Below are 25,615 nucleotides of genomic sequence, written 5' to 3' on the forward strand. Positions count from 1 at the left end.
AATAATTACTTTTAAAAGGACCTTCAAGGTCAAGAGTTTAAAATATCTGTATACTCAGAAGTACTCTTTATCCCACATAAATCCTTTGCATTTTTATGGGCATTGTAATATGCATTGAAAGGAGACTAAAGCCTTTCATAATTTGAAGAATCTACATTTTGATGATACAAAATAAAGGCCCAAATTCTGCTCTAAAGTACACTAGTATAATCCCAGTGACATAAATGTATTTTCACTGGGTAGTGAAGAAGAGGATTTGGCACATAATCTTTAATTAAAGTTGACTGATCCTTCACCCTTAATTCCAATTAATTTCAGTTTAGCTAAAATCTTCCTTTAATTGGTAGGCTGCATTCTGTTCCAGCTCAATGATGGATTATGATTTTGGTGTTTTGGGCTGACACCATATGTGTTACTCCTCCCCCCTTCCTGGCATCCTATTTCCGCCAAGGACAAGAAGTAAAAATCTGTCTTCATCAATGCTACATATTATACGAGGTCTGAAGTGGGTAAACAGGCAAATCTTTAAGAACACATTGAACATAGTGTCCTGGGGATCGGGGAATCATGCAGTGGCTCATAAGAACAGCCATACTGGGTCAGACCAAAGGTCCATTTAGCCCAGTATCCTGTCTTCTGACAGTGGCCAGTGCCAGATGCCCCAGAGGGAGTGAGCAGAACAGGTAACCATCAAGTGATCCAGCTTTTGGCAGACAGAGGCATCCCTGCAAATCCTGGCTAATAGTCATTGATGGACCTATGCTCCATGCATTTATGGTTCTTTTTTGAACCCTGTTATAGTCTTGGCCTTCACAACATCCTCTTCCAAGGAGTTCCACAGGTTAACTGTGTATTGTGTGGGAAAAAATACTTCCTTTTGTTTGTTTTAAATCTGTTGACTATTAATTTCATTTGGTGGCCCCTAGTTCTTGTGTGAGAAGGAGTAAATAACACTTCCTTATTTACTTTCTCCACACCAATCATGATTTTATAGACCTCTATCATATCTCCCCTTAGTTGTCTCTTTTCCAAGCTGAAAAGTGCCAGTCTTATTAATCTGTCCTTGTACAGCAGCCGCTCCATACCCTAATAATTTTTGTTTCCCTTTTCTGCACCTTTTCCAATTCCATATATCTTTTTTGAGATGGAGAAACCACATCTGCACACAGTATTCAAGATATGGGGGTATCATGGATTTATATAGAGGCAATATATTTTCTGTCTTATTATCTATCCCTTAATGATGCCCAACATTCTGTTCGCTTTTTTGACTGCTGCTGCACATTGAGTGGATGTTTTCAGAGAACTATCCACAATGACTCCAAGATCTTTCTTGAGTGGTAACAGCTAATTTAGACCCCATCATTTTATATGTATAGTTGGGATTATATTTTCTAATGTGCAATTACTTTGCATCTATCAACATTGAATTTCATCTGCCATTTTGTTGCCCGGTCACCCAGTTTTGAGATCCACAGTCAAATAAATGATGGAGTCAACCAAAATGAAAAGGAAGCATCCTTTTTCAGTTTCCTTTCTCTTGATACTTACTCTCATTCACTGGTGTCTTGTGTGTTGGCCCATATGGCTTGTGTGTTAATATATCACTGCATCAGCTGTCTAGTGCTGTGAGAGGTGTTATTCCATTCCATCATGCTGCAAAATTTGTTGGACCTAGAGTTGTAATTTCTGCCAAATTTGCTGGAGTATCTTGTAACTTATAGACAACTTCTATTTCTTGAATAATTTCAAAGTAGCAGCCGTGTTAGTCTGTATTCACAAAAAGAAAAGGAGTACTTGTGGCACCTTAAGAGACTAACCAATTTATTTGAGCATAAGTTTTGTGAGCTACAGCTCACTTCCTCAGATGCATAAAGTGGAAAATACAGTGAGGAGATTTATATACACACAGACCATGAAAAAATGGGTGTTTATTATACACATTGTAAGGAAAATGATCACTTAAGATGAGCTATTACCAGCAGGAGAGTGGGGTGGGAGGAGAGAAAACCTTTTGAAGTGATAATCAAGGTGGGCCATTTCCAGCACATTTCCAGGAGTTAACAAGAACGTCTGAGGAACAGTGAGGGGAGGAATAAACAAGGGGAAATAGTTTTAGTTTGTATAATGACTCAACCACTCCCAGTCTCTATTCAAGCTTAAGTTAATTGTATCCAATTTGCAAATTAATTCCAATTCAGCAGTCTCTCGTTGGAGTCTGTTTTTGAAGTTTTTTGTTGAAGAATCGTCACTTTTAGGTCAGAAATCGAGTGACCAGAGAGATTGAAGTGTTCTCCAACTGGTTTATGAATGTTATAATTCTTGACATCTGATTTGTGTCCATCTATTCTTTTACATAGAGACTGTCCAGTTTGACCAATGTACATGGCAGAGGGGCATTGCTGGCACATAATGGCATATATCACATTGGTAGATGTGCAGGTGAATGAGCCTCTGATAGTGTGGCTGGTGTGATTAGGTCCTATGATGATGTCCCCTGAATAGATATGTGGGCACAGTTGGCAACAGGCTTTGTTGCAAAGATAGGTTCCTGGGTTAGTGGTTCTGTTGTGTGGTTGCTGGTGAGTATTTGCTTCAGGTTGGGAGGCTGTCTGTAGGCAAGGACTGGCCTGTCTCCCAAGATTTGTGAGAGTGATGGGTCGTCCTTCAGGATAGGTTGTAGATCCTTGATAATGCATTGGAGAGGTTTTAGTTGGGGGCTGAAGGTGATGGCTAGTGGCGTTCTGTTATTTTCTTTGTTTGGCCTGTCCTGCAGTAAGTGACTTCTGGGTACTCTTCTGGCTCTGTCAATCTGTTTCTTCACTTCAGCAGGTGGGAATTGTACTTGTAAGAATGCTTGATAGAGATCTTGTAGGTGTTTGTCTCTGTCTGAGGGGTTGGAGCAAATGCGGTTGTATCGCAGAGCTTGGCTGTAGACAATGGATCATGTGGTGTGGTCTTGGTGAAAGCTGGAGGCATGTAGGTAGGAATAGCAGTCAGTAGGTTTCCGGTATAGGGTGGTGTTTATGTGACCAGCGCTTATTAGCACTGTAGTGTCCAGGAAGTGGATCTCCAGACTAGGGACCGAATGGCTAGGCAGCAGTTCTGCGGAAAAGGACCTAGGGGTGACAGTGGACGAGAAGCTGGATATGAGTCAGCAGTGTGCCCTTGTTGCCAAGAAGGCCAATGGCATTTTGGGATGTATAAGTAGGGGCATAGCGAGCAGATCAAGGGACGTGATCATTCCCCTCTATTCGACATTGGTGAGGCCTCATCTGGAGTACTGTGTCCAGTTTTGGGCCCCACACTTCAAGAAGGATGTGGATAAATTGGAGAGAGTCCAGCGAAGGGCAACAAAAATGATTAGCGGTCTGGAACACATGAGTTATGAGGAGAGGCTGAGGGAGCTGGGATTGTTTAGCCTGCAGAAGAGAAGAATGAGGGGGGATTTGATAGCTGCTTTCAACTACCTGAAAGGGGGTTCCAAAGACGATGGCTCTAGACTGTTCTCAATGGTATCAGATGACAGAACGAGGAGTAATGGTCTCAAGCTGCAGTGGGGGAGGTTTAGGTTGGATATTAGGAAAAACTTTTTCACTAAGAGGGTGGTGAAACACTGGAATGCGTTACCTAGGGAGGTGGTAGAATCTCCTTCCTTAGAGGTTTTTAAGGTCAGGCTTGACAAAGCCCTGGCTGGGATGATTTAACTGGGAATTGGTCCTGCTTCAAGCAGGGGGTTGGACTAGATGACCTTCTGGGGTCCCTTCCAACCCTTATATTCTATGATTCTATGATTCTATGACTTGTCCAGGCTGAGGTTGATGGTGGGATGGAAATTTGTTGAAATCCTGGTGGAATTCCTCAAGAGCTTCTTTTCCATGGGTCCAGATGATGAAGATGTCATCAATATAGCGCAAGCAGAGTAGGGGCATTAGGGGACGAGAATTGAGGAAGCGTTGTTCTAAGTCAGCCATAAAAATGTTGGCATACTGTGGGGCCATGCGGGTACCCATAGCAATGCCGCTGATTTGGAGGTATACATTGTCCCCAAATGTGAAATAGTTATGGGTGAGGATAAAATCACAAAGTTCAGCCGCCAGGTTTGCCGTGACATTATCGGGGATAGTGTTTCTGACAGCTTGTAGTCCATCTTTGTGTGGAATGTTGGTGTAGAGGGCTTCTACATCCGTAGCGGCCAGGATGGTGTTTTCAGGAAGATCATCGATGGACTGTAGTTTCCTCAGGAAGTCAGTGGTGTCTCGAAGGTAGCTGGGAGTGCTGCTAGCGTAGGGACTGAGGAGGGAGTCTACATAGCCAGACAATCCTGCTGTTAGGGTGCCAATGCCTGAGATTATGGGGTGCCCAGGATTTCCAGGTTTATGGATCTTGGGTAGCAGATAGAATACCCCAGGTCGAGGTTCCAGGGGAGTGTCTGTGCGGATTTGTTCTTTTGCTTTTTCAGGGAGTTTCTTGAGCAAATGCTGTAGCTTCTTTTGGTAACCCTCAGTGGGATCAGAGGGTAATGGCCTGTAGAAAGTGGTGGTGGAGAGCTGCCGTGTAGCCTCTTGTTCATATTCCGACCTATTCATGATGACAACAGCACCTCCTTTGTCAGCCTTTTTGATTATGATGTCAGAGTTGTTTCTGAGGCTGTGGATGGCATTGTGTTCTGCATGGCTGAGGTTATGGGGCAAGTGATGCTGCTTTTCCACAATTGCAGCCCGTGCACGTTGGCGGAAGCACTCTATGTAGAAGTCCAGTCTGCTGTCTCGACCTTCAGGAGGAGTCCATCTAGAATCCTTCTTTTTGTAGTGTTGGTGGGAAGGTCTCTGTGGATTAGTATGTTGTTCAGAGGTGTGTTGGAAATATTCCTTGAGTCGGAGATGTCGAAAATAGGATTCTAGGTCACCACAGAACTGTATCATGTTCATGGGGGTGGAGAGGCAGAAGGAGAGGCCCTGAGATAGGACAGATTCTTCTGCTGGGCTAAGAGTATAGTATAGTCTGACGATTCTTCAACAAAAAAACTTCAAAAACAGACTCCAACGAGAGACTGCTGAATTGGAATTAATTTGCAAATTGGATACAATTAACTTAAGCTTGAATAGAGACTGGGAGTGGTTGAGTCATTATACAAAGTAAAACTATTTCCCCTTGTTTATTCCACCCCCCACTGTTCCTCAGACGTTCTTGTTAACTCCTGGAAATGTGCTGGAAATGGCCCACCTTGATTATCACTTCAAAAGGTTTTCTCTTCCCCCCACCCCACTCTCCTGCTGGTAATAGCTCATCTTAAGTGATCACTCTCCTTACAATGTGTATGATAAACACCCATTTTTTCATGGTCTGTGTGTATATAAATCTCCTCACTGTATTTTCCACTTTATGCATCCGATGAAGTGAGCTGTAGCTCATGAAAGCTTATGCTCAAATAAATTGGCTAGTCTCTAAGGTGCCACAAGTACTCCTTTTCTTTCCTTGACTCAAGTAATTCCTCAGGATGTCTAGGGATTTCTTATTTGGTCATTCTGTTTCCTCTGTTAGTCTGAAGCAGCTTATTGTACTCGATGAAAGAACAGACATAGGGGTAGAAACTCATGCTATTCTGTCATGGATGTCCTGTGTGATTTTGTGAAAAAAAAACAACAGTTTCTCTGTTTTACAGAAGTTAATTAACTTACCTACCTCAAATTGCGAGGACTAATTATGTTTATAGTGTTTTGAAAACATAAAGCTGACTATATGCTATTGTGATCACTCATGTATCACTCTCTTGACCTCTGTTTCCTTCACACTTCTGTCTTCTACTTTTTTTAGTATAGAGGCTGTGTCCCATGCTCAGTCTGGAAGTGATAGAATGGGATTTTCTAGCATGGTGTCTGCTTTATTGCCTACCAGGTACAAACTAAGCGATAAACCAAGGCTGGTCAACATTTTTCTATTACAATTGTTTATCCAACAAAGAAAAAATGGTTCTAACAAAATCTTTTTTAAAGTGTCTGCTTTCAATGGAAAATTTCAATATTTAATTGGAAAACTAATGTCCAAAAATCAAAATATTTTACTCTGAAATAAAAAATGTTGGATTGAAAATATTTAACAAAATAAGATTCTTCCATAGAAAATTTTGACAAATGATTATTTCCCCACTTTTATCTATAGGTGCTGGAACTAGATATTCCGCTGGCTTGAAGTGGTTTCCGTTATACAGAGGGTTTACGGTTTGATCCAATGGCTCTCAGCACTCCCACTATAAAAATTGTTCCAGCATCCCTGCTTTTGTCTAAACTTTTTGCTGGTTCACCACCTCCACCTTTTTTATCAGCTCTGACATAAAACCAAGCCATTTAAAGTGACAATTTTTTCAGTTTCACATTAGATTTTAGCGCTAGATTTCTCCCCGTCACAACGCTACATTTTTCACTTGTGCTGCCTTATGCACCCTTGCGTATCTAATATCAGTCAGTCCCAGACAAATACTTTCTTGAAGTCTCCTTCTAATTGTATACGTTGCTTTTAAAACAGTTGCCAAGGTACTGCAATTCTGTCAGTTTCCCCTAATTCCAGATTAACTGGCCTCTGCACCTTTTATTTAATCTTGTTTATGCTTATGACTTAATAGCAATGAGCCTGGTTCTCTTTCAGATAGAGTCTGATCCAGTGCTCATTGTTATAAATGGAAAGGCTTCCACTGATTTAACTGGGCTTTGGATCAGACTCCTACAGTGGTTTAACCTCATTGAGATTACTTTGGATTTATGCCAGTTTAAATGAGAGGAGGATCAGGCTCAACGTTATGCCAGTCCACTCAACCTAACATTCATACTCTGCTCAAATATCTCTAGAAGCAGTTTTTCTATTATTGCTCAGAACTGAGCATCTACTAATATGAAACAACCTAAGTCTATCTTGTCATCTCTTTGTAATGGCATTGATATATTAATGTGCATATAATTTTCCCTTCTTGCAAAGTGGCACTCCCCGCCCCGTCTCTTTTAAGGAGAGAGCACTTATGCCTATTCTATTTTGAAATAAACATCTCACATTTCTGTAAACTTCTTCCCCGTGCTGCTGACAGGTCAGTTCAGGCTGGCAGGCATATTTCCTCCTCACACTGACTGCACAGATGCAAATACCAGTCACAGGCTGAATTCTGAATCTCATCCCATTGTTCCCTTTGCCCTAGTCCAGATCTGCCACTGTCCTGTTTTGTCAGAGGCCAACTGGGTTATCCTCCATGACAGGAGATACTGCTGAGACCTTCCCTCTACCTTGAACTCCTCATGACTCCTGTACCACAGTGCTTGAACTGCTGCTGTTCTCTTGCAAGCTGATTTTCTTTGATTCCCTCCCCCACCCTCGCTTAGTGTTTATACAACAAAAATAAGAGCGCTAATTCCATAATATACAGTCAAGATTTTCATAGACAGTGATGTTTCCTTTGTGGAAGTTCCTTCGTTTGCCTTATTTATTATTAAATAACCCCAGAGAGCAGAAAATAGTTTCTAAGTCACTGTGGCTCCTATTCCTTTGGTTGTACTTTGTCAACTGCTAGTACATTTTCACAGCTAGAGTGGTAGGCTATTATATTGTAGTCATCTAACCTCAGGATTACCATATCTTTGTAATACCCAAGCCTCAGTGATTTATTTTTCTCTAAATGAGGTTTTATAATAGACAAAAAGTAACATATTGAATATTTTTACTTTGGGGTAGAAAATAATTTTCATGCTGTCAGCCCAGGCCAGCTTGACTCTTCTTAATCCTTTGTGTGCCTCAGGTTATACATAAAAGGAAGGCCAGTTTTAGCTATCATTCAATACATTTTAAAAAAAAAGCCAGATATTCTAGGATACAAAATGATATCTCATTTAATCTTGATAAAAGTCTCTTTATTATGAACTTGGATAACCACGCAATGCATTTGAAATATCCCTGTAGTTACACATTTTTCCTGTGCTGTGTGTTAACATTAAATTAGATTTATATATTAAATACATTTTATTGAGTTTATTGATTAAATTAAGTGATTATTTTTGAAGGAAACAACCCACCAACTCATACGAAGAGACCCAGGCTTTCAACATTTTTCCTTATCTTTCTACATTTTCACTGTCCTCATGGTCTGCTTCATGCTTTGCTTCCTCCCGAGACAGTGATTCACTAATCCACCTTTTCATCTGATTTTATTAAATGTTTTTCACCGTAAGTGAAGACATTTCATAACTCAAAAGTCAGGTTTTCTTCTTCATTTCTTTTAAACGGACTGGTTATGCAGAATGACATGCTCAGGCGTGGAACCATCCTTTGGTAAAATATTCTAATGAAACAAGCTCATCTCTGTTAATTTTTGCCTTTTGAAAGATGATGAAACTGATGAAATATTTCAAAATTCTCCAAGGCCTGGATTTTCAAAACAGCTCGGTGTTGGTCTATCTCCCTTTTAATTGAAGTTGATGGGAATTTAACCACTGACTTCAGAGAAAGCAGAGTTAGACCAATGCTGAGTACTTCGGAAAACGCTACCTTGAAACTATCACATGTGGATAATAGGCTACCATTTTGGTTATATAGACTTTAAAACATTGGCTAAGCTTGTGATCATCTACAAGTTAGATTGCTGTGATTACTAATTTATGAAAATGCACCTACTCTGACATCTTCCCATTTCCTCTCTCTCATTTTATTGTTTAGTCACCTTTTGCATATTGTCTGAATCCTGAATTGTGAGTTGTCTGGGAAAGAGACTATCTTTGTATTATTTTTTTGTTCTGTGCCTAGTACAATGGGCTCCTCTTCTGTGATTGAAGTCCTTAGTTGCTACAGTAGTAAAAATAAATAATACTATGAAGTAATTCTAAAATTGTCGTCTTTGTTGCTCAAATTTAAACTAGCTATTGAGGTAATTTCTGGAGCAGCCTATGAGAAATTAAGCAAACAATTACTCTTTGATTATGGAAGACCAGACTATGGCTGAAGATTGACATGCTGCTTCCACAACTGCAGTCCACACACACTAACAGGCAGTTATATTTTTAACTGTAGGCAAATTTCTATCAAAATAATTTTGTGGAGATACCAGAGCCAATTTTTCCTCTCAGCTACAGTGCTGCAATCCCACTGAAATAGGTGCTGTAGCTCATTAGAATCCTGCCATTTTGCTGGGGAATTAACTAGCTGGTATTCCAGTGGGGCCTCATCCAGCCCAAAATATTCTATAGTAGCGGGAGTGGAGTAAGTGATCTTACAGCGTACATATAAACATGCCAATTAATATATAATACTTATTTTCATTTGTTTTTGGTTTCAGTATTAAGGTTGCAGATAAGTAGACTTGTGGAAAATAGATTCCACACAAAAAGACATTTTGTTTATTGGAAGGAAATGAAAACAGGTAGCAGCTGCTGTGTTATAGCAGGGAGATGCCCATCTAACTGTAGTGACCGATGTATAGTTGGTAATCAACATTCATATGGTTGACAGAAACGAAGTTCTAGAAGTAAAAACTGTGCTGTCCTGGCAGTACTGTCAGTCTGAGTGCTTTGCTATCTCTGACTGCTCTGTTTCCCAATGTTCATGGTACGGAATTGTTTTTGCATTCACTTATCTTCAAAGAACTGAGCATATTAAACAGTCGGGAAGCTATGATTAAAAGAAAAACCTCAGAGGATTAAGAAAGAAATGTGCAGAAGCTAGAGTTGGTATGTTACTATTAATATTTGATCAATCTCAGAATTAATACGAAGTACCAGCAGGGAGGAGTTTTATAAAAATACTAAGTTTGTGTTTAGCTGGAGGCTCTGTATGGGTAAGAAGCTGGTATCTCTAAATATCACAAATGCCTAAGATGAGGAAATATGTCCTAACAGTGGGAGATAACCATTGGGTCCAAACAGAATCCTGGGAAGGGGTAAATGACTACTGAAAATACAGTCTCTGACCTAGATAATGCCCCTTGTGAATTCAAAAGGATATGGGAAGCCCAAGAGCACAGCAGTTTAAACAAGCCTCCTATCATCATGTCTAACCATCATGTGCTTACCTGATCTCATCTCTTTTGTATATCTCTACTAACTCCCCATGACATGCTAAACAGCCAGAATTAAAAACAAACCCTAAAACCAGGGAGACCAATACAAATCGTAGACATAGCGCACACTCCTAGTAATAACTTCGCAGGATCCTTATCTCTTGCTTTACTGATTTAGAGAATAATTTTTTTTTCAAAATTGAAAAGTTCAAAAGGGATACATAATGAGGGGAAAAATAGCTCAATTAGTTCTGACAGGTGGAAATGACTGCCTAATATAAATACATGAAACCCAGTTTCAACTGGACTACAAAAATGGAACAGAACATTATTCTCTGAATTGATTTGATTTAAAATGCTGCCTGAAGCAATTATTCAATGAGCTGTTTTCTGCTGATGGTCTTTACCTCCCACCATCTCCCCTAGATAGAACAGCAAAGAATATTAATCCTTCCACTGAAGAATGCTATCATATTCTTCTTCTCTTTTGGACTACCAAGGACTAACATCTATCTAAATCTGTATAGTGTAAAAAAATACCAATATTTTCAAAGTGTAACTTAGGGTTAGCATTTATTATAAAATCTGTGGAGCTATTACTGAGGGAAAGTAACAAAGGATTATTATTACACTCATTGTTTCCCAGAGAGAGTAAGGGAAATTGCAAGAACAGAATAAACTGATCACTCAGCAGGATAAGCCTTTTCTTGAAAACAAACATCAGTATTATCACTGCGTGTTGGAAAACCTTGCTTTACTGAATCTGGTATTTCGGAAAGTAATTTTACAAAACAAATATTTCTATTTATCAATTCTAGGGGCTTGTACCATCAAAATGCATAGGTACACTAGGTCTCTCCTTTGGCCCGTACCAGGTTATACACAAACTACTGCAGAGTGTTGGAGATGAAAATAAAAGTGTTAGTCAGTTGTGAAACAAAGGCTCATTAAAGGACTCATTTACAGAAATGGGCATCTCTAGTCTATTATGCACAAATTGCTTCCAGACATTCAAGAACTTGCTGAGAAAAGAAATCAAGTCATGTTGATTTTACGAAAGTTTGTCATTAGTTCTTTAGTACAATTAGGCAAACCAGAAAGGCTACCCTACTTAAGATGAATGACATGAAAAATATCCATTCTATCTTCTGTTTCATACATTGATTTGTTTCTAACTGGAAATGGCAGGACAAAATGTCATGCCATCCATATAGGACCGCTTGTTCTCATTTTTAGCCAATACTGATCTCCTTGCCTCCAAAAATGAGCCTTCCTTACCTTTGATATGTCTAGCTAGGTTTATAGTTGCCACCCTTTATATTATCGGCAAGCAGTGCTTAAATGAATACAAAGTCCATTTCATTTTTTAAAATCTTTGCCTTTTGAATTTCGTTCATTTCTCATATTAATTCCTCCTTTAAGTCATGAAAATGACTTTGGACACTCAGGTCTTAACAACATACAACAAGTAAAACAATTATTAAGGACCCAGTCTGCTTAACAGAACTAAAAATAAGTATAACATATTTTAGAAAATGGTAAAAAGTCTAGTTGTGTATGCTTCTGAGTTCTAATAACGAGTATATAATCAGAAATGGTTTGATAGTATTTATGATACGAGTTGTCAGTTAACAATAACCACACAACCGTGTTACTTTTCTATCCTCTTTACAGGACAAAAGGAACAGGATCACAAAGGTTGGTTTGATTTTCTGAATGAACAGTATCTAGACCAAATACCTGATGACAATTTCTTTAGTCAGGAGATTAGAGAGCAATAGCTTCAGTAAGGGCTGACCTTGAAAAAGAAAACAGAAGAAGCCATTAAATATAAACAAAAAATAACTTCTGTTATATTTGTGAGATTTATTTCATGTTAGTAATCCATGGCAGAGGAGATAAGTAACTAGGATTTCTCTCTCTCTCTCACACACACACACACACACACACACACACACACACACAATATTAATTTGCAGTGACAAGGTGTTGCTGGTACAGATGATGAAATTTGTGGACTTAATCTGAATCTTTTATCTCTGGCTTTACTTTATTTGTTCATAACACTAAATAGCCAATCAAATAAATGTTGAAAGAGAAGGTTCATGGGAAGCGGGGGGGGGGAGGAGGGGGAAAGGAGGGATGAGATCGGGAGCTATTAGAGGATCATAGGACTGAGGGGAACACACTGAAGCATCATATATTAGCCCATGTGGCCTGAATAAGTACATAGCAAATATATGTAATACTTGAAAAGCTTCAGAATCAGATATGTTAACAGAAATATCTCAAGTTTTAAACAACTGAATATATAAGTTAACCTTATAGCTCAAACCTGCTTTAGGTCAGAATTAAAAGTGAGTATGATAGTCTCATCATAGCCACCAATAGGTGTTTTATTGGCACCACAAAAATCATTATGCAGTTGAACACCATTGATATGGTCTGCTATAGAATGGTCCAAGTCTAGAATAAATGGGAGTTCTGCATGTCAGGACTAAGTGTTGGTAGTAAAGCTGTCTCTTCATGAGTGAACCCCTTCTATAAATAGTAGGTTTATCAATAGACCTGACTGAAAATTTTACAAAATTTAAAAAAAAATCCCATTTTTCAACCAGTTCTATCATTACCCTGCCAACATGCCCTCAACATTTCCTGAAATAACTAATAGCAGAGTGAGGGAGGTTTAATCTTCATGTCATACTGACTCTTTGCCTTTACTTAGCTCTTCTACCTTGACCCCATTTTGTCCCACCTCAGCTCTGTCTCTGATCTTTTACTCTGTTCCTGACCTTTCTCTCAGCATTCAAGTACACACATGTTCATGATCCCAGAGACCCTCCCTTGAATGTGTTTGACTTGCATACTACTATATTAATCCCTCCTTATATTTACCTCCTAGCCCCTTGAGCAAACCATCTATTACTGATTTCTTAAATTCCTGTCTTCTAGTTCTTTTTCCTCAGTCCACTTCAATCTAGCTTCTTCTTTCTCTGTTCTACTAAAAACAATGTCACTAAGAGCAATAGTTCTCATAATGCATTTGGCCACTTTTAACTTTACCCTTTTTCCCTCTAGGTCTCTGGAGCACAGCTTGAGCATTTGAGCTTCCATGGAAGAACACGATTAGACACCAAGATCTCATTTACAATTGTTTCCACATTATGAAGACTGGCAGATGTCATGTCCATTTTCATTTGAAACATTTATTACTGAAAAATAGTGAAAGAGTAAGTGTATCTTCCTTGTGAGATATTGAGTGATTAACTTAACAAAGAAAGATCACCATTATATCTACCAGAACCTATTTTTGGCATCCAATATGCTGAAGTCAACTTATTTACTCATTAGATCCTCAAACAGAAGCATCTCGTAATGGTTTCCCTCAATTACCTTTTTAAACACTTCTAGATCTCGGCACAGACTCTGCCCTGTTTCTTCCATGGACTTATCCATTTCTTGGATCATTCACTTTTAATCATGCTCTAGTCTTCCAATTTGAAAGTCACTTTAGCCAATTGGTCTAAAGTGTAACTAGGATTTTCCATGGATTATGAACTATAAGCCTATTGTAGTATCCAATTTAAATCTTGTATTCCTCAGGAACCCACCCTAATTCATGAAATACATCTCTATTTTTTCCAATAGGCCATGCACTTTAGGGTGTATTAGAGGCACTGGAACTCAGATATCTTTGATTGTCATTACTAGTTTAATCAATTTAAGATCCAGGCGTGCTCTGAGACCAAGCACTATTGGTGTGCCTCTGCTTACAGGATAAAACTTGGAGACCTTTTTAATTCTTTGTGCTTGTACTTTGCAGTGCAAATACCTTGCACATCCAAACTATCGCCTCCAAACCCAAATAATTTTTAGTTGGTGTCTGTACAGGGTTATGGGAGCATTAACTGTTTGTATACTTTTGAGGTTATTGCATTGACTTGTATGACGTTATATAATTTAAATTTAACCTGCTGCCATTACTCTCCAGTGATAACTTGTGTGAACACATAGTAGCTGCTGCTGCTATTCCTGATTTGCCCTTTTCCCTGTTTATGGCATATCTAGCTTTTTGCTGGATACTTACCTATATCCATTTACCCCAGACTCTCCTTTTCAGGCCTGCCATTTAGGTTTATAGCCTGCCTGCATGCTTCAGATTGTGTGATTGTGTTTGCCTGAAGCTCTGCAACTCTGTGTTCTCTGTCCTCTTTAGACAGTTTTTAGGGGAACTTGTGACGGTCTATGTGGTCAAGCAATGTCTACTGCTTTATTTGAGAAGCTTTCTTACTTGAATTACCAGATTTTCATGGATTTTGGAAGAGTTTGTTCCCAATGCTATCTTCCCCAAATCATTTAAACCATATTGGCAAATTCAGTCTCCAGCCAGCAACTTTAATTTGGCCACAAACTGTTTTATGGGTCCTGTTAGAAACTTCTGTTTTGTTGTAAAATATATAGCAGTAAACAGTGGGTTACCTTTTAGAATGACACATTCAAATATCTTATCATACACCCCAGCTCTGTTTCTTGAGCAGTCATTTCTACACCAGTATTATAAATATTTATATTATAAGTATCATAATCCAACCAGGAATTAGCAGGTACCAGCATTTTTCTTTTTATCTTTGGATTTCAGGGCATTCTTAAAAATTAGCTTGAAATTCTTCCTCTCCTCAGAACGTTTATCCTTTTCCAGTTCGTAATAGGCTGCTGGATTCCAGCAAACTCCATAAACCTGGCCAATCATTTTTTCCCCATAGGCTACTTCGCAATGGCTTTGTTTGTTTGTCTGGGTTCAATCTACTGGCAATTTTGCCATGAAGAAATGACCAAGTCAGAGACTGAGGTAAGGAGCAGATATTTTCAGATCATTTGCTCAGATTCTAATAAGAACCACATTACAACCAAGAATAGCACTTTTAGAATATCTAACAATGGATACAATCAGTTAATCAGATCTTGAAAGGTTATCTTTGCTATCTGGTGATCCTCAATACCATTACATAAGGGAGTTTGCATTGGTGTCACTTATATCTCAGTATACACTTCTGTTACTTGCTTTTGTGGCTGCTCTCCTGTCTCAGGGGTATAGTTTATACAAATATCCAGATGCAGTATCCAAATTCAGAGTTGATGTGTAAGGAGGATTGAGTAAAATTGTATGTGCATAAGAGGTATGTGTCTCGGTCAGTCTAAGACTATGTAAGTTGATGTAATATACATGTTGGGGACTGGAATATGTTGTAAATTACACCAGTTTAGATTTTCACGAGAATTACTTATGTTTAGACTTGTCTCTGGATTTGGTCTACCACATAAAAAGACTGTGAGGGTAAATCTTTTGCCATACTGATTCAGTCATCAGCTTTTATGCCAAATCTACCATAATGTTGACAACTAATATAGTTACGTGTGAATATGTATTTTTCTGATCTTGATAACCATCTACAGTATGAGGAATTATTTTAAAGTTTTGTCTATTAAGAGTTCAGCATTTCCTGAGGCTTATTCTGCACTCAGCATAACAATCTTTTGTTTGTCCTAAATAGTGCTTAAGAGATGGTTTATTATTGTGATTGTGATGTCACAAGAGGTTTGAGATAACTTCAAGTGTAGAATAAGCAACAGAAACAGATGAAAAAAGCTGTTAAGAGACAAAGATTATAAAAAAGTCCTTTTAAATAAAGAATAAAGGAGGGAAAAATGAAAGTAAATAAAAGCAGAGATATTTCTAAATAGAATGCTTTTAAAGTTTACCATTGAGCATTAGCTTAACATACAGTATACTTGTAGATATTCTTAAATCCTGAATGTTGTGGAATTGCTTTGATCAGAGTGCAATATTGGACAGGAACTCCTTGTTTAAGAAATTAGTTAATGATTCTTTTGCTATGATTCCCTATCTCATTTTTAAGAGAGTTCTCTTTATCTGTCTCCTCCTTTGTCTTGAAAATTATTTTGTAATGAAATTACCAGCTGTAAATTTAAATGAGCAAATTGCATTGTATCGAGCATCCAGCATTTCTTACTGTAAAGCATGACCATTAACATATCAAAAGTAATTGTGGTCTATGAAGCCCTGGTGATCACTAAAATTAAAACTAGTAGTATTTGAGTTCCCTTTGACATCTATAAATCAGGCCGTAAAATACTAAACTAAATCTACCTACATACTGTCACATAACCATACATTTTTCACATTAGAGAGACGTAATACCATGCAGGCTACGCACCCATTGTGTGTCTTCACAAAATAAGTTATTCTTGATCTTATCAAAATTTGTATATTGAATAATGATGACAAACAGCTATTAGAGAACAAGTAAGTTTATTATAATTATATCATTATCTTGTTGATTTTTTCCCTTATTAGAAAACTGATTTCAGGCTAATGCAGTGTTTTATTGACATTAAAGACAAGAAGCCAAATTCTGGTCTCAGTTGCACCATTGTAAACCTGAAATATCACCATTGACTTAAATGGAGAAGTTATTCGCAGAGCAGAAGGGGCCCTGGATTTTAAAAAAGTGTATGTAGTGCACACAGGTCACACGCCGTGAAAATGAAATTATTTGACTATGTAGTCACTTAGTTTTGGATTCATAGATTCTAAGGTGAGGCAAGACAATTATGATCATCTAGTCTGATCTCTTGCCACAGAGCTGCAGAATTTTTCTAAGTGGTTTCTACATTCCTGCAGCTCCCATTGGCCACGAACGGTGAACCGTGGCCACAGGGAGCTGCGGGGGAGTCGTGCCTGTGGATTGTCAACATCAACAAAATGTCTCGTGGCCTGCAATCAGATTACCCTGATGGTTGCCCACCACTACAGCCTGTGTGAGCTAGAACATACTTTTTAGAAATACATCCAGGCTTGATTGAAAAACTTCAAGAGATGGAAAATCCACCATATTCCTTGGTAAGTTGTTCCAGTGGATAAATACCCCCACTGTAAAAAAAAAAAAAAAAAAGATTCCTTTTCATAGAATCATAGAATATCAGGGTTGGAAGGGCCCTCAGGAGGTCATCTAGTCCAACCCCCTGCTCAAAGCAGGACCAATGCCCAACTAAATCATCCCAGCCACCGCTTTTTCAAGCCTGACCTTCAAAACCTCTAAGAAAGGAGATTCCACCACCTCCCTAGGTAACGCATTCCAGTGTGCTTCACCACTCTCCTAGTGAAAAAGTTTTTCTTAATATCCAACCTAAACCTCCCCCACTGCAACTTGAGACCATTACTCCTTGTTCTGTCATCCGCTACCACTGAGAACAGTCTAGAGCCATCCTCTTTGGAACCCCCTTTCAGGTAGTTGAAAGCCACTATCAAATCCCTCCCTCATACTTCTCTTCCAGAGACTAAACAATCCCAGTTCCCTCAGCCTCTCCTCATAAGTCATGTGTTCCAGTCCCCTAATAATTTTTGTTGCCCTCCGCTGGACGCTTTCCAATTTTTCCACATCCTTCTTGTAGTGTGGGGCCCAAAACTGGACACAGTACTCCAGATGAGGCCTCACCAGTGCTGAATAGAGGGGAATGATCATGTCCCTCGATCTGCTGGCAATGCTCCTACTTATACATCCCAAAGTGTCGTTAGCCTTATTGGCAACAAGGGCACACTGTTGACTCATATCCAGCTTCTCATCCACTGTCACCCCTAGGTCCTTTTCTGCAGAACTGCTGCCTAGCCATTCGGTCCCTAGTCTGTAGCGGTGCATGGGCTTCTTCCATCCTAAGTGCAAGAGTCTGCACTTGTGCTTGTTGAACCTCATCAGATCTCTTTTGGACACATCCTCTAATTTGTCTAGGTCTCTCTGTATCCTGTCCCTACCCTCCAGCATATCTACCACTCCTCCCAGTTTAGTGTCATCTGCAAACTTGCTGAGGGTGCAATCCACACCATCCTCCAGATTTCCAATTCTCCATTGAATCACACTTTCTTCTTTTCTACTATTTTTTAAAATTAACTTGAAGAACATGGATGAGTTCCATAAAATTCTCCCTTTCCTTTCTCTGGTCCAGTGTTGCAAGTGAAAGCCCAAGTAATGATTGCCAGTATTCAATTATTATAAGTCTGGAGTAGCTTTGTTGTGGAAGTTACTCTTTGCAGAACTATGATTGCTGGAATGTATGTATGTGTCAGAAATGTATGTTAAAAATAGAACAGTACATTTAGTAGTTCAATGGTTGCTTAAAATATGGTGAGAAACCAAGCAACTTCTGCTGATAAATATGAGTAGTAAATAAAATGTCAGTGACCACACAACATCCTAATTCAACTTTGTTTCTCTTTTAGAATAAATTGATTGAGGGAAAGGCACATATATTTTACTGTACTATAATTTGTAGCCTGGTCAGTTAAAAAATAACAAAACTCCGCAGCTATTTGGGGCTTCATTTTGACAATAGAAACCCAATTGACAAAAAATGTTTACATTAAAGCTGAACCACAGAGTGCTTTTTCTCAATTATTTCCTTGGCAAGATAAATATGCTTTTGTGTGCAAAATTTGATGATGTATTTCATTATCTCTGTAGATATAGTACATCAATAAGATTTTAATTAAGAAGTTCTTTGGTTATCTCTTCAGCAATCTGTTTGGGAATAGGACTGTAACTACTAGATATTGAAGACTCTTGTTTGTGATATTTCAACTCTAATTTAAAGTCAGTTTTCCCCCTCCCAGTCTCCTTCCCCCCCCCAAAGTTAGCATCAGAAACCTCACAACGAAGTCCTTAGGTGAAGTTATTTGGACTTGTTTCTGGTAATACTAACCCCTAAGACTAGATTCTATGATATGACATCACAACGTTAGAAAAGACTGTTGCTCCAATATTACTCTTGGAGAACATTCTGTAGTAAGTAACAGCATGTACACAAAGTGTCCTCATTTTGTTCAGAAACATTGCCTGAAAGGGAACTCTGGTTACCACATTCTATGCTATTTTTAGTGCAAAATGTAGTTTAAAGGTTTTTGTGTCAATGCGGGTCCATTTTTATCTTTAAGAGCTTTTCTATTTCCCTTTTGAAAGGCTAGATGAAGTATTGTTGATTAAAATTAATAACTTTCTATTTACAATTTGTTAAGCGCTGCTTATGTGCTCCAGACCATGTGGAATAGCACTGGGAAAAAAATTGACTATCCCTTGCCCAGGGAGCTTTCGATCTTTAAAAAACAAAACAAAAAAAACTTGCTGTCCAAAAACATCAAGACAGCACTAAAGCAGAGCCAATGACATTGAAAGTACCAACCAGATGAATTACATAACCATTTTGAATCTCTCCTACTTATACCACAACAGTGATCTGCAGTGGTTTTACAAATCCTGTTACCTGTGCTACTAACAATGATGCATACTGATGGGGTCACCACTTCAAAAATAGTTGAATTTCTGCTTTTAGCTTTGACATCATTCAAAATCCAGGCTAATCACCTTATCTCTCCTGACTTGATTTTTCAAACACTGAACGAAAAGAGCTTTTCTTCCAACCTCTTGTAACTAAACTACTGCACATCCCACAGAACCATTCAAATGTACAGCCGTCCGAGTTATGACTCTTCACCTTACTGAGAGATGGTGACTTTCATTAGAAAATTTTAAAATCAGACACAGTGGTGTTTCTTTCCTCACGTCTTTCCAGTCCAATCCACTCAAAAAACAACAATAGTGCTTAGCAGACATCAGGAAGATTATATATTTTTAAATGTAAAAAAAGATTGCATAAATATATATTTACACACAAAGTTCACAGATCAGGTTCTCAGCTGCTGTAAATTGTCACAGCTCTATTGACTTCAATCAGTGAAGCTATTATTTGAAGTCTGTGATGCTATGATAGTTTACATAAGCTGAGGATCTTCCCCCATATACATAATGCATTACTAAAGCACAATTGTATTCATTTTAGGCCCTGATCCAGCAAAGCACTTCAATGCGTGCTTTGCTTGGCTGATGGATAGGACACTAAACTGGGTGTCAGGATTTAATCCTGGCTCTGCTATTAATGTGTGATCTTGGTCAGGTCACTTCACATTTCTATGTCTCTGCTTCTCGTGGTCTCTTAAGAATGTAAGCTCTTTGGTGCGGGGATGGTCTTTAAGGCTTTGTCTAAACTACGCACCTTTTAGCGACACAGCTGTGCTGCTACAGCCATGCCACTAAAAGGCGCGCAGTGTAGCTGCTGTTTGTTGGTAGAAGAGAGCTCTCCTGCCAACAAAAAGCTTCCACCCCCAACAAGCGGCGTTAGCTTTGTCTGCAAAAGCGTTCACACCAGCACTTTTGGTTGTCAAAACCCTCTTTTTTTACACCCCTGAACGACAAAAGTTTTGTCATTCAGTTTCCAGTGTAGAGAAAGCCTAACGGTTGTGTGTACAGTGTCTACAATGGGGCTTCAAACTTGGTTGGGCATTACTGTAATATAAATAATAGTATTCTGACTGGCTTCAATGGAATGTTTTTAAGTACTTTTCTGGTTCAGGGCCTTAGGCAGTTGTTCTCAAAGTTCTTCCTTTGTGAACCATTATGTAAGAATAAGATCCTCTGATGGGCCATTTCACCTCCCAACACTCCATCTGCCATGGTTTTGTTCTCAATAATAATATAATACTGTCTTTCTCCTGTTTATTTAAACAACTCTGTGGAAGTGCTTTTTCTCCAAAACATTGTCTTTTATGTCTTTGAGCAAGAGAGAAATCTCTGAAATAACTACAGCACAGTAATTCTGCCTTGATTTAATATGCCAGGGAAGAACTCTGGCTTTGCAATGAACATATTCCTGTCATTACCAGTAATGACGTGAGAACAATCACTTAGTTTCTCATGGAAGAATGTTACTAGATGAAAGCATTCCTTAATTTTTCTTGCACATTTTAGTAACCACCTAATGTTGCTGTACCTCAGAATAAATGTTTCTTTAACTAATGGAAATGCTGACAAAAGTTCATTCAGTTCCTCTGAATCAAATTGCTCAAATCAGTCCTTTTAAATTATGCACTGAATTCCTCCTCATAAAAGAAACTTCCTCATGAAGGTAAAAATAAATGTCTTTCTCTAATTAACACAGGGTCTGATCCTGTCAGATGCTGAGCACCTTCTGCAGTGTGCTGAGCACCGCCATCTCAACAGCATGGTCGGGGAGCTAAAGGTGCTCAGAATAATTAAATATTGCTAGCAGTTTACAGGATATTCCATTAAGAATATATTCTCCTGCCGTTCTCAATGACAAAAGTAGGCATTCAATTTGAGTCTGAAGGGATGAATGTTAAAACATGCTGTCATAAATATGCCCTATTGTCTAGTATATTTTTCTTGATTTCAAACTCTCTGAAGCCCCTTGCTCACAAGACAGATTCAAAGCAGCAATAAAGAGTCAAAACCCTTCTTGCTCTACTCATGAAATAGTGCCACTAAGTCAATGCACTACTCGTGTGAGTATGACAAGTGGGATTTGGCCTAAAATTAGGACATGAAACTTCTTGTTTGTTGATGTATGTGCCTGGTTAATATCACAAAGCCAATGCGTATTTTGTATGAGTATACTGTAAGAATATACTGTAGCTTACAGAGAAATCATACGAGAATTATAGTGATACAGCAATGCCTACCAGAGATACTACATTGTTCTTAAGGACTATGTCCATGCTATCATTACAAGCTCTGGTTTGTGACAGTTATATATTGATATCTAGGAAAAAACAGTCTCTTAACTCCTAAGTATGTTTTACACTAACTGTACTTTAAATTGGTTCTGCCAGTGTTGTAGGAGGGCAAAAATTCACTTTTCTATAATACTTGTAATGCAACTCAGTATCTTCATTCTTTTATGAATAATACTTTACAGGCCACTAGTCCATAATGTACACTGCTACCTTTTGGTAATTGGGGGAGGACAAAGAATTATGCACAAATCTATTCTAAAGAGTTCATAAGGCTACTTGGCAGCCAGATTTTCATTATAGATATGACTTCAAAAGACCCATTACAGTATTGTCGGTTGATGATGTAGATATAATAATTGTTCCATTACAAAGCCTTCTTTGGCCCAATAGACCATGTCCTCACTAATGGGGCCATTACAGTCAATTGTATAAAGAGTAGAGAATCCAAGAATCAGTTCAAATAGGAACTGACTCAGATCTTTATTCAGCTTTTGAATCAAACTGAGTTGAGTCTCAACTCCCTTAACGTCTAGGATGACTGTGTCCCTAATTTTAAGGGACATTTTTAAATACAGGGCACACTTTGTCCTGCATTTCATCACTAATCATGCAAAGGATAAACATTTTGATTTTTGAATCACAAATAGAACTTTGTGGGGTGATGTTCATTAAAAATAAGCAGTTGTCTTATTTCTTGTTAACTGCGATCACAAACATTATCCCTTGTAGAGGTATCCAATACCTGGCTATCTCCAAAATTAACAGATTTTAGGATTTCCCAAGCATGCTGTGCATTCTGGGGCATCATCAAGAATGCTTCAAAGCATGACAAAGTGAAAGAAAGAAGCCATGTGTCTGGCAATGCCATTTCTGCTACATGGGTGAGGAACTTCCTCCACTGCACCCAAGACTCCTCCTCTTGGAAGAAGAGGGAAGGATACTGAACCCATCCATGAATATTCCTCCAACTGGATGCATTGCTTCAAAGCCTTTGAGAGAGTGGCCAGTTCTTGGGAGATTAGGGGGGAGATTAGGGGGGAGGGATAGCTCAGTGGTTTGAGCATTGGCCTGCTAAACCCAGGGTTGTGAGTTCAATCCTTGAGGGGGCCATTTGGGATCTGGGGCAAAAATTGGGGATTGGTCCTGCTTTGAGCAGGGGGTTGGACTAGATGACCTCCTGAGGTCCCTTCCAACCCTGATATTCTATGATTCTATGATTAAGTGGTGATTAAAAAGTAGATTCCAAGGATGTAAAGCTAGGCACACAAAATGGAGGCACTCAAACTTAGAGGCCACTTTTGAAAATTTGAGCCATAACTTCTCTGGATGTTAGTTTACCTTTCTCTAATATAGCTCAGTAAATCATAAAGTGCCATGAAAAATGGACCTGGATACATGCAAATAATTAGTAATTGATATGAATATTTATAACTATTTTTCACTGATCCTGTATAATTCTTCATCCCTGATGACATCAAGATTTAATGTAAGCCAAATTAATAAATTATATATTTTTTCTTTCATGATTCCATCATTGAGTTTTTACCATTATCAATTAAGTTTAACATTTATCCAGTACCATACCAAACATGTATGTAACTGAAGGGATGGATGAAAGGGTAAGATAAAACATAGTGGGAGAATAGACCCACTACATGAAATGATAAGAAAAACAGGATGTTAAAAGTACAGATTTGTAAGAGAGAGAGAAAGAAAGTTTTTCTTTCTTTCTATCAACAGATAAGAAATCAGGAGAATAAAATAAATGAAGTTCTGAGAGTACATGAAAATCGTGAAATGTTAATTGCTCATGGCTAAGAATAGAAGAGGAGAAGTGAACAGGAAAGAAGAAGCAGGGAGCAAAAGAAACGAATAACAATAAAAATATGAATAGTTAGTCAGAAATGGTCTCTGAATTGTGGATGTTCATCATCCCCTTAATAAGGAGATATGTCTCCTATTTGAAAGGTGACATTGAACTGAAGTAAAATAGAATTGTTTACCAATAAAGTGAATGTGCAATGTATCTTTGTATTCACATTAGTTGCTGTAATTTGTGCTGCTTTTTTGGTTAAATACTGTTGCAGATTTTATACCGGCAATTCATTAGAAATGATGGAAGAGGGATGTATTACTAAAATATCTTTCCCAAACAACAAAGCAGCAGGTGAGGATAATCCATCCATCATTTTCAATGCCATGTCTAATGGTATTGTGCAGCTTTTCAAGTGGTTTGACAAACAAACAATATTCCAGCTTTTCAGAAAAGCAGCTAAGACACTTTAAAAGCAAATTTTCTAACCCTATAAGCAATTTCCTTGGTGGAAAATCATTAGAATCGGAAACATTGTAATGATTTTGAATCAACTGGAGTTTCAGAAAAGTCTGTCTTAGTCTAGCCTTTGCAAATGGTCTTGTTATAAAAAAGACATGTAAAATGATATAAAAATTCTTATTTTTACAATGAAAATCACACTTTGAAAGCAGACCAGCTTTATATTGAAAAGGCTACATAATTTTTTTCTCTTCAGAGTTGAGGAAAAGTAGTTTAGTTTTGTTTTTTATAACATGAAGAGGGTATAGCAAATGTCTGCTACTTCTGAAGAACACATACCGGCACAGTATTACCAGAGTAATCAATGAACCACTGAAAAGGCTGTTACATTGACAAGTTTAAATTGGCTGCTGATATTGATTTGTAAAAGGAGATGAGCCTTAAAAATGGTAAATAATCATGTTAACTGTATTGACAAAAAGAGCAGTACAACAACTAGCTCGTTGATCCTGTGCAATTTAGGGGGTACTAAACTATAACTTCTGGCCCATTAAATAGTAGGTTGCATTGAAGCACTGTTTTAAATAAACTTTTAGTAACTGCTTTACCTCCTCTCTCTAGTAACTGCTCCCTCTGGATTTCAGCCTTGCACACTTAGTCTTTGAACATGTGAATTCAAGAATGAATGTTACATTTTCAGCAATCTAGGAGATTCGGGGAAGAAGTGGGAGGGGATTTATTATGTTTGCCGTCTAGTTTGATTAATTACTATTTATATAAATAATAATGCCTGAAAAATGGCATTCCAACTGAGAATAACAGAGAAGCATCAGTTATGTCTCTAATATCTCAATTAGAGAAGGGGAAACCTCGAGAGATGTGTTGCCATGTTGTGAACAAAAGAACTAGTCCTCCCTAATACTAACCCTTTCTCTGCCACTGTTTTCCTGTGCCATCTTGAGCAAGTCACTTAGGAGCAGATGTTTCAGAGAGTCACAGTCTACCTCCCAGTTCCGATGCTGCTCCAACGATGGAGAGAATAACCTTGCATGACTCCTATTTCTGGAGGTGAGTACATACTTCAGCATGGCAGACATGCACACTGGACACTAAATGGATACTGCCTACTCCCCAATGCCAAAACTTTTCTGTGATTCTGTGTCATTTACACTGGTGTTACAATGAAGTTAATCCTGATGCATGCTATTGAGAGAGGTAAAGGAGACATAATTTATCTAAGACAAACTTTTTAGGAAGAGGGAACTTCTCACTGAGAAATAGATCTTCTTTAAGATGGTCGTCTAGTGGCAAAACACACCATAATATGAACAACAATAAACGGAGTACTCTCTTTGGGCCAGATTCTGATAACCTTACTTACAGTAAGTCATTTTATTCTGTGAGCAGGCCCATTGACATACCTGAGCTTGCTTGAGACATAAAGTGCTACTCATTATGAGAACAAGTGGCATAATCTGGCCCTTTAATTAGTGAACATTTTCAAAAGCAACAGCAATATTGATCTCACTAAATACCTTTGAATTGTTGTGGAAATATATGGTCAAAAACAAATCTGGAGTTTGGCCACTCTTCATTTGGAGTTAACAATAATTTACTTTTTATATCTTGAATATTGATAAGTACTCATACT

General features: G+C 38.3%; 1 long non-coding RNA gene across 1 annotated transcript in view; it reads left to right on the forward strand.

Annotated features, from left to right (window-relative positions):
• LOC142071777 (uncharacterized) overlaps positions 1-25,026 on the forward strand; it is a 141,740-nt gene extending 116,714 nt beyond the window's left edge. Inside the window, exons 3-6 of the long non-coding RNA XR_012667971.1 lie at positions 11,705-11,728; positions 13,109-13,260; positions 14,794-14,879; positions 24,927-25,026. This is a non-coding gene — a long non-coding RNA (uncharacterized LOC142071777). The remainder of the gene's footprint in view (positions 1-11,704; positions 11,729-13,108; positions 13,261-14,793; positions 14,880-24,926) is intronic.
• Positions 25,027-25,615: the final 589 nt, after the last annotated feature.

Source organism: Caretta caretta, chromosome 4, assembly GCF_965140235.1.
Source record: "Caretta caretta isolate rCarCar2 chromosome 4, rCarCar1.hap1, whole genome shotgun sequence".
NCBI lineage: Eukaryota > Metazoa > Chordata > Testudines > Cheloniidae > Caretta > Caretta caretta.